Here is a 9,335-nt window from a genome sequence, read left to right on the forward strand (position 1 = left end):
AATTCATGAAGATCCTTAGCTTCTGGGAAACTTCAAGGACAAAGTTATATACAGTGTTAGCAACATTAGGCCAAAAGACTAAAGCCAAAGTCACTGAATGACCAAGGGGAATCTCTCTGCCTTATCACCACTCAAACTAGGACAAAATGTGAAGTGTTGCCATTCGCCAAAAGGAAAATGTGGACTCAGAAGCCACAGACCAAATACCAGGTTCTGATAAGAGTTCCCTGAGGTCAAGGACTAGGTCTGTAATCCCTCAAACCCCAATATTCACCATAGAGCCTGACATAGCATAAATTTTTCAAGAATATTTTTGTGGAAGGGAGGGAAGAGGTGTAGATACACATTTAAGTTTATTTTGTATCCACATCCCATCTTATAAGGCTCAGCACTCTACATTCAAATCAGTGAAAGCTCTGGAACTCTTACTAGTGTCAGTGAGTAGGTACCATTCTTGTCCATTTAATGAATAATTGAGAATTAGCAGTGATCGGCATCAATGGTATCATATCACAAAATGAACTTTTCATGTTTTGATAAGTGCAGTTTAATATGAATTATTTATTATATTTTGCAGTGTATTTTGTAAAAGTAATGAAGATTTAGTAACATGAGTCACTCACTGCCAGCTCTTTGCCGGTAAATGCCATTCCATGTCTGTACGCTCTCTCAGTCACAGACTTCCACATTTTTACTGAGGGACAGAGTGGTGTGGTGACGCTAAAGAGAAATGCTGTCACACAAAAGCTTCATGGACAAACTGGCAATGTCAGAAAGGAGTGAACCACCAGGGTTACTTTCTGTGTCAACTTCTCCACAACAGCTGCCTAGGAAGTGACTTTCATAATCTGTGTTACTAAGGGTCTAGGGTAAAAATTCCACTAATGTGAGTCTCCTTGGAATCTTCACATTATATTTTATTTCAGGAAAATTTTTATAATGACTGCCTGTTCATATTGAAAATCATATTCTAGCTGGGCACAGTGGCTCACGCCTGTAATCCCAATGGCTCGGGAAGGCTGAGGCAAGAGGATTGCAAGTTCAAAGCCAGCCTCACCAACTTAGCAAAGCCCTAAGCAACTTAGCAAGACCTTGTCTCAAATGAAAAATAAAAAAAGCGTTGGAGATGTCGCTCAGTGGTTAAAATAGAAGGGGAAAAATCATATTATAAATTAACAAAAGTAAGATTTAAAATCCAAGTAAAGTTCTGGCCCCAAAATACATAGCTGGATTCGATTGTGAGGAAGCATCAGAAAAACCTGACTAAAGGAATAGTCTATGAAACAATCTGATGATGATCCTCAAAATAAGTCAAAGTCATGAAAGACCAAGATAGCCTGAAGAACTACTCCAGATTAAAGGAGACTAAAGGCATTAGAACTGAATGAAGTCCTTGATCCTAGGTTAGAAGATGGAGACCATTTTTTTAACTGCTCTGAAATATGGAATTGAAACAATCAAGAAAATTTGGACTCTATACTAGCAAATGGTGGTCTAGCAATGCCGTTTCTGGAACTGGATAATTGCACTGTAGCTTGGTAAAACAACGTCATTACACACTGAAATATTTAGCAGTAAATGGTCATAATGTCTGCAAGTTAGCCTTAAATTGTTCTGTAAATAATAATAATGCATAACAATATGTATACATATAGCGAAAGGTTTGGTAGTCTGTTGGAGTAGTTACCATTATCTTAACCAGTACCCTCTTTCATCAATTACTTTGACTTATGATTGTCTTATCTTTTGGAAAATGTTAATAAGTAAATCTAGGTGAAAATTTATGGAAGTTCATTATATTATTTTGCCATTTTTCCTGTAAGTTTGAACATTTTATTTTCAAAAAATAATAAAGATTAAAAAAAGGCCCACACTAACTGATAAGGAGCATACCCTTGCTCAGTATCAGCCTGCATTAAGGAGAAAACATCCCTAAGATACAATATTAACCTTCAGATCTTCCTAAATCCTCAAATTGATTAATATCCTTGGAACACAGCATCCCTCATCAAAGGAGAACATGACTTCCTGAGCAAGAACATATATGTGATAAGCAGAAAAAAATCAAGCCACCTTGACATGTGGATGCCAGCAGTTGGCCAGAACTTCCCTTAGTAAGAGGCTTGCGGCAGTGCTTGAAGTTCATGCCCCAACAAAAATAGAAATGACTGCCAGGGTCACTCATGAAGAGCTGGAATGGCAGTTGTTGAATCTTCAGATGCCAAGAATCCACCTTATTTGGAAATCAGCAGGGGTTCTTTTTTGAGCTCCAGATATTTGGTGTAAGAGCGTTTTGTTTGGGAAGTTGGGTGGGTGATTTGGGAGTCTCAATGAGCTTTTCTAGTGAAGGGACTGGAATATTTGTGGGGGAGATGGTAAAGGGAGTGAAGGAATAGTTGGGGATTGATAGCTCGAGAGAAAAACTAAATGGAGTTCAGCTACAGTTCAACTCGGCCTCCTCTTCCTGCGTGTGGTATAGCAGCAGCTATTTTCCCTATAGAAAGGGACTGTTATATGCACAGGGAACAAAGATGGAATTTATTGCACTGGGTTATCCACTCTTCATAAGTTATTGTGGCTAGATAAAAAGAACACGGTGTTTCTGAGCCATCTGTTTAGAGATAGAAATAGCTCTGTAGCAGGCAGTCTTTATAATGGTGTTTATTGCAATGGAGCTTTTTTATCGTTGGTCGGAGGTCAGGTGATTTACCAGGTTTCCTATTGAATTTTGGATGTCTCCTTTCATAAGTCATTTTTTTCTCAAGAGATTGAACAACTGGGTTATGTTTACTAGATGACATGTGCCTAGCAAGTTGAAAAAAAATGTATTAATTCGAGGAAATAGTCATGCTGCTTTTTCCAGAACCCATTATATTTTGTTTTGGCCTGCACTGTTTAGCTTTCAGCCCTTAAAATGACATTTAGCTCATACCCTCCCAACCCTACCACCATCCAAACCCACAGACTACCTTCACTAGGATGTTTAAAGTTCTCCAAACACACCAGACACTGTGACTAGGCCCATCCTATTTCCTATTTCCAATTTCTGGAAAAGGTCTCCCTGCCATCTCTATGTAGTAAACTCCTCTACATCCTTCAAAACCAAGCTTAAACATCACTTCTTCTGGGGTATCTTCTAAGATTCTTGCTCCCTCCTTATCTCCAGATACAATGAATCGTTTTCTATTCTGGCCTCTGAAAGTACTTTATTCAACCCTCAGTCAAAGTCATTGACACAGTCTTAGAATTAACTTCCCAACTAGATTTTTAATGACTTAGGGACAGAGACCCTATTTTATACATCATTGCATTCTCTGCACCCAGGACAATTGGTGCTACTTAGTAATTATTCAAAAATATGTATCAAAGGAATACCTCAATTGGCAAATTAATCAGTGGAAGGAAAGTTTGCAACTATGGGCTCTCTGTGACCTATAAGCTAAACTCTAAAAACACATTCCACAACAGAATAACAGCCTCTGTTTACTAAGTGCCTACATTCTGCTGGCATGGTGCACACATTTTAGCTCACATCAAAGCTATTACATAAGTATCATTATGTGCATTTAAAAAATTAATAAACCAAGTTATGTATGAATCCCTTGTGGCTGAGATCCTCTCCTTTGTGTCCCATTGGAGAATATACTTCAACAAATTTTGGGCAAGATGGACAGAATCAGGAGGAAATCTGGCCTGCAGCCACTCTCAGACCATTCCTATGGCATCCTCTCTGGCATCCTCCTGCTAATCAGTGGCCACTGTTGGCTACTGAAAGAAGCTTTGACAAGGGTAACAATGACTCAGGTAACAATGCTTCCTCCTGGCATCAGTAGCTTTTGTTGTCATGATACCTCCCCAACACACACTATATTCTGAGCCCCTGAGTTGGCCAGATTTGGCATCACCATTGTTATAACATGCTACAGGATATTCAGGAAAGGCTGGCTATCAGAACTCAGGGCTCAGCTGTGATGTAAACTCTGTAGTGATTCAGTACAAGTGCTAGGAGATGGTTTGTGCTTTTCAGGAATACAGCCTTTCCTACTGAGCCTATCAGGACCATGCTTCAAACCTCTAGGAAACATGTTGGCTCCCATTCATTACTCCCTTCTCCATTATCCCTAATGCCATTAGCTCAATGTGCCATCCCACTAATGATCTACTGCTACTTGGTAGCAAAATTCATGTTTATTCAGCATGTACCATCTATATTCCTCATCCAAGAAAGAGGTAGAGTCCTTCTTAGTGGCATCATTTGTTAATCAAATTCACACAAATGAAAATTGCTTAGAATTTGCCAAATCACTTGGCAATGAGGGTATTCAGAAAATAATAGCATACATAGAAAACAACAGAAATATCCATCTTCTAAAATACACGCATATCTTAACAGCTACATAAATCCAAACTTAGCTTGATTTTTTTCCACAGAAGGCTAACATTTTTTAAAAGGAAAAGGAAAATGTAATTCATAGAAAACAAATCAAGCATTTATCCATTTTAACCAATACACTCTTCATCGAGTTCAGCAGTTCATAGAATTGTTCCTTAATCCTCAGGTGAAAAGGATAAAAGTGACTGATGCAGGAGTGAGTTAACCTCTTGGACTTCCCAGCCCACTGCCAGTTTGGTCTCTCACCTTGGAGAGAGACCTCCTCTCTGGGTGCCCAGGGTCAGAGTGATAATGGCAGCCACCTCATATTCACTTTTTTTAAATAATTACTTTTTAAAATATTTTTAGTTGTAGATGGACACAATACCTTTATTTTGGTTTTTTTAGTGTTTTTTATGTGGTGCTTGGGAGTAAACCCAGTGCCTCGCGCATGCAAGGCTAGCGCTCTTCCACTGAGCCACAATCCCAGCCCCTCATTTTTACTTTTAAATGCAAAAACTCCACATATTTGAATACACATTTCATCAAAGATGTATGCATGGTCAATATGCACATAAAAAGCTGCTCAACATCATTGATCATCAGGGAAATACAAATTGACATCACAATGACACAGTATTTTGCACCCACTAAAATGACTATAATTAAAATAACAAACATTGGTAAGGATGTGGAGAAACTGCAGCCCTCATTACTTTGCTGATAGAAATGTAAAATGGTTCAGCCAATACGTAAAACAATTCAACAAAAATTGACCATATGATCCAACAATTCTACTCCTAGGTATCCACCCAAAGATACATGAAAACATACATCCAAAGATTCACATGTAAATATTCATAGCAGCCTCATTCATAATAGCCAAGATGTAGAAACATCCCAAATGTCTATCAACTGGTGAATGGATAGACAAACTGTGGGACAACTAAAACAACAATACTATTCAGAAATAATGAAGAACAAAATGGTACATGCTAGAACATGAATGAACCTGAAAAAATAATATTAAGTGAAAGAAGCATGACGCAAAAGGCTATAGAATATATGACTCAGTTTGTATGAAATGTCCAGAACAGGCAAATCTAGGAGGCAGAAAGTAGATTCCTGGGCTAGGAATGAGGGTGAAAAGATAGATTAACTGTAAATGGGTACAAGGGATTTCGTGATGGTACTAAAAGGATTAGAGTTTATGATGACTGCACAACTCAGTACATTTACTAAAAAAATTATTAAATTATACACTTAAAATGGGTAGACTTTATGGTATGTGAAGTATACCTGAATACAGTTTTTAACTTTTTAAATAAGAGTTATATTTTGCAAAGCGCCAGTCCCTCTGTATTCCAGCTCCTCTGCCTGGAGTACCCTTGTGCTCCTAATCCCCATGAGACCCCCAGAATCCACTCAGTTCCACAAGGGATGGCAGGGATACCTTCAACTTCACTGGCCAGGTTTCTATCCTCTTAAATCTCAATGGACATTTTGTAAAGATGCCAGTTCCCCTAGAAGACAATTTCCGCCATATATGTGTATGTATATAAGTATGCATACACAACACACACACACACACACACACACACACACAATTCTACTAAGTGCTCTTTTTTTAAAGTTGATACAAACTTTTTTAAGCTGTTGATAGACCTTAGTTTATTTATTTATTTTTTAATTTACATGTGGTGCTGAGAAATAAACCCAGTGCCTCACACATGTCAGGCAAGTGTGTGCTACTGCTGAGTCTCAGCCCCAGTCCCTACTAAGTGCTTTTTAAAATATTTTTTTAGATGTCAATGGACCTTTATTTTATTTATTTATATGTGGTGCTGAGAATTAAACCCAGGGCCTCACACATGCTAGGCAAGTACTCTACCACTGAGCCACAACCCTAGCCCTACTAAGTGCTTTTTAAATGTAAATTCATTTAATCCTTATAACAATGAGATAGTTGCACTATTTTTCTCCCCATTTTAACAGAAGATAAAGGAGTGACTTGTCCAAGCCAATAATTGAGAGCTAGGATTTTAACATACCTGGCACTCTGGAATCTGTGGTTTTAACTGCTATATATTAGGCTGCCTCTCAAAAATACCATCATGTGTAATTCTACAAATTATTTAAGGACATTATTGCTTTCAGCTCCATTTTATGAAGAAGGAAATAGCTTGAACTATACTGTAGATTTTCTAATTTCCAGCTGAAGGCTTTTGTCCCATTATACCATTAACTGTCTCTTCCCAGTCTTTGTCTTCTACATCCATGCTTCTTAAGCTCAATCATGCATCAGAATCCCCTAGAGAAATACTCATATTCCTAGGCCCTAACCATAGAGTTTCTGATTCAACAGGTCTGGGACCAAGCCTGATAATCTGCAGTTCTAACAAGTTCCCAGTGATGCCAATGCTACTGGTCCAGGGACCACACTTTGAGAACTGCTGCTCTATACCAATCCACTCAAACTAACCCCATCCCAGGAGATTCTGCAGAGTGATACTAATATTATAAAACAGGCTTTGTTATTAGTCATTGACTGCTCAGGCCAATGATGGGTGCAGAAAAGATTGGGCTCACAGGGCTGGGGTTGTAGCTCAGTGGTACTGCGCTTGCCTAGCACATGTGAGGCACTGGGTTCAATCCTCAGCACCACATAAAAATACACAAATAAAATAAAGATATTGCATCCATCTACGATTCAAAATATTTTTTAAAAAAAGATTGGGCTCACACATGCTTTGCTCCTCCTCCCTACATTTTCATGTCAGGATTCATCATCCCAGGGAGGCTCATGCGCACATTCAAGTTCAACATGTATTGCTCTAGTTCACCTTTCAGAGCTTAAAATTTCTTTGGAATCTAAATTTCCATTTGGCTTCCAAATTGAAAGTTAATCCCTCAGTTATTTACTTAATAAAACTGAAAATGCTTCCATTTATATCAACTGCTATGAGGCTTAATGTAGAAAGTTCAGGACCAGTGAAACTCCACATCATGTATAACTGCAAGAATAGGAACTTAATTAGAATAAGTTAAACTCCATGTATGTATACTATGTCAAAATACACACAATTCAGTCTGGGTTGAAGCTCTGGGTAGGATCAGGACTAGCTCAAAATGCTGTTTGGCAACTCAGATATACCATCATGTATAGCTAAAGAAAACAAATTTAAATAAGCAAGTTCAGGCACCTGGGGTCACACAGACCTCAGTGAAATCTCAGGTCCTTTAACCGACATGTGAGACTAAATCATCATCTGTAAATGTGATTAGTCTACCTCCCAGCTTCGGTGTTCTGTGATCTAGGCACTCAGGAAGGATTATAACAGGACCAAAATTAGCAAGCTTGGTTTCTGCTTAGAGCTCTCCTTGGCTCATACACAGCCACCTTCTCACTGTGTACATGCAGACTTTCTTTGTATACTTGTGGAAAGAGAGCTCTGGTATCCTGGTGACTCTTCCTCTTCTTATAAGGACATAAGTCCTATGGGCTGTACCTTATGACAGCGTTCAACCTTAATCGCCTTCTTAAAAGCTCTATCACCAACTACAATGTTCTTAGGGGTTGTGGCTTTCAACATATGGATCTGGGGGTATGGGCAGTGGGCACAATTCAGTCTGGGTTGAAGCTCTGGGTAGGATCAGGACTAGCTCTAAACTCTGTTTGGCAACTCAGAAATAGGTGAAAGGTGTCCAGAAAGGGAATTGTAAACAGCCTTTGATTTCTCTTTATCTATAAATGAGTGGATAACGGGTATGTTGGGTGAGAGTAAGAGCCAGATGCAGAACAGACACTCTCTGCCTCTCCATTTTTTCAACTTATTCATAAACTCTGTATGAACTCATATATGCATTCAGTGCCTCTATAAGAAACTATGCCTTACAACAATTTGTTACTTTCAATGTTTAGAATTAAAAATAATCTCAGTTTATACTTTAATATTCTAAAGGAGCCAAAACCACAGCAACCATTTATAAACTGCATTTAACCAGAGCCTGAAAGAGAATATTGAAAGGTAATCCCTCAGTAATCATAAACACAGACTCCATTTACATATACAGTTGGCCCTCCATAGCCACAGGTTTTATATCCATGGATTCAACTGATTGCATCTGTACTGAACATGTACAGACATTTTTCTTGTCATTATTCCTAAACAATCAGTATGACAACTATTTGCACAGCATTTACATTTCATTAGGTATTATAAGGAATCTAGAGATGATTTAATATATACAGGATTCTGTGCATAGGTTCTATGCAAATACTATGCCATTTTAAATAAGAGCCTCCACAACTTTTGGTGTCTGCTAGGATCCTGGAACTAATCCCCTTCAGATACAGAGAAATGTGTGTGTGTATATGTGTGTGTGTGTGTGTGTGTGCACACGCGCATGTTCATGTGTACTCATTCAGTAAACTCTTATTCTACTGCTATGTCTACAAGAACCTGAAATTAAAACAGACAGCTTGTTATAAGCTTTGTGGTTAGACACAAATCCCCCACAATTACAAGATATCAGTGGACACTAAATGATGACATAAAGAAACGAAACTACAAATGAACCAAATCATTGTCAGGCCTCGTACTCAAATCCTAGAGTGGAAAAACCAATTGTGAAAGTTCTAGAATGAAAATGAGGGGAAAAAAACAAGAGGAATAGAGCTGATCCCAGATCAGGCTCCTCTTAGCAGTTTACTTGAGGTTAAGGGATAAAAATTGTACTGAATCTCAAATTAGCAACAACTTAAAATGGGAAAAGTGAAGCTCTCAGAAAATTACTACATGAAACACTAAATCACCCCAATGCCCAAATAAAAAGCTTGAGTTGGAGAATAGCTTGATAATCAAACATCAGCTTGAGTGACAACATTCAGATAGCGACTAACTGGAGTCTGAGGCCTAGGCTGGCCAAACAGACAACTTTCATAAATATGTTTACATTTTTC

Source organism: Marmota flaviventris, chromosome X, assembly GCF_047511675.1.
Source record: "Marmota flaviventris isolate mMarFla1 chromosome X, mMarFla1.hap1, whole genome shotgun sequence".
NCBI lineage: Eukaryota > Metazoa > Chordata > Mammalia > Rodentia > Sciuridae > Marmota > Marmota flaviventris.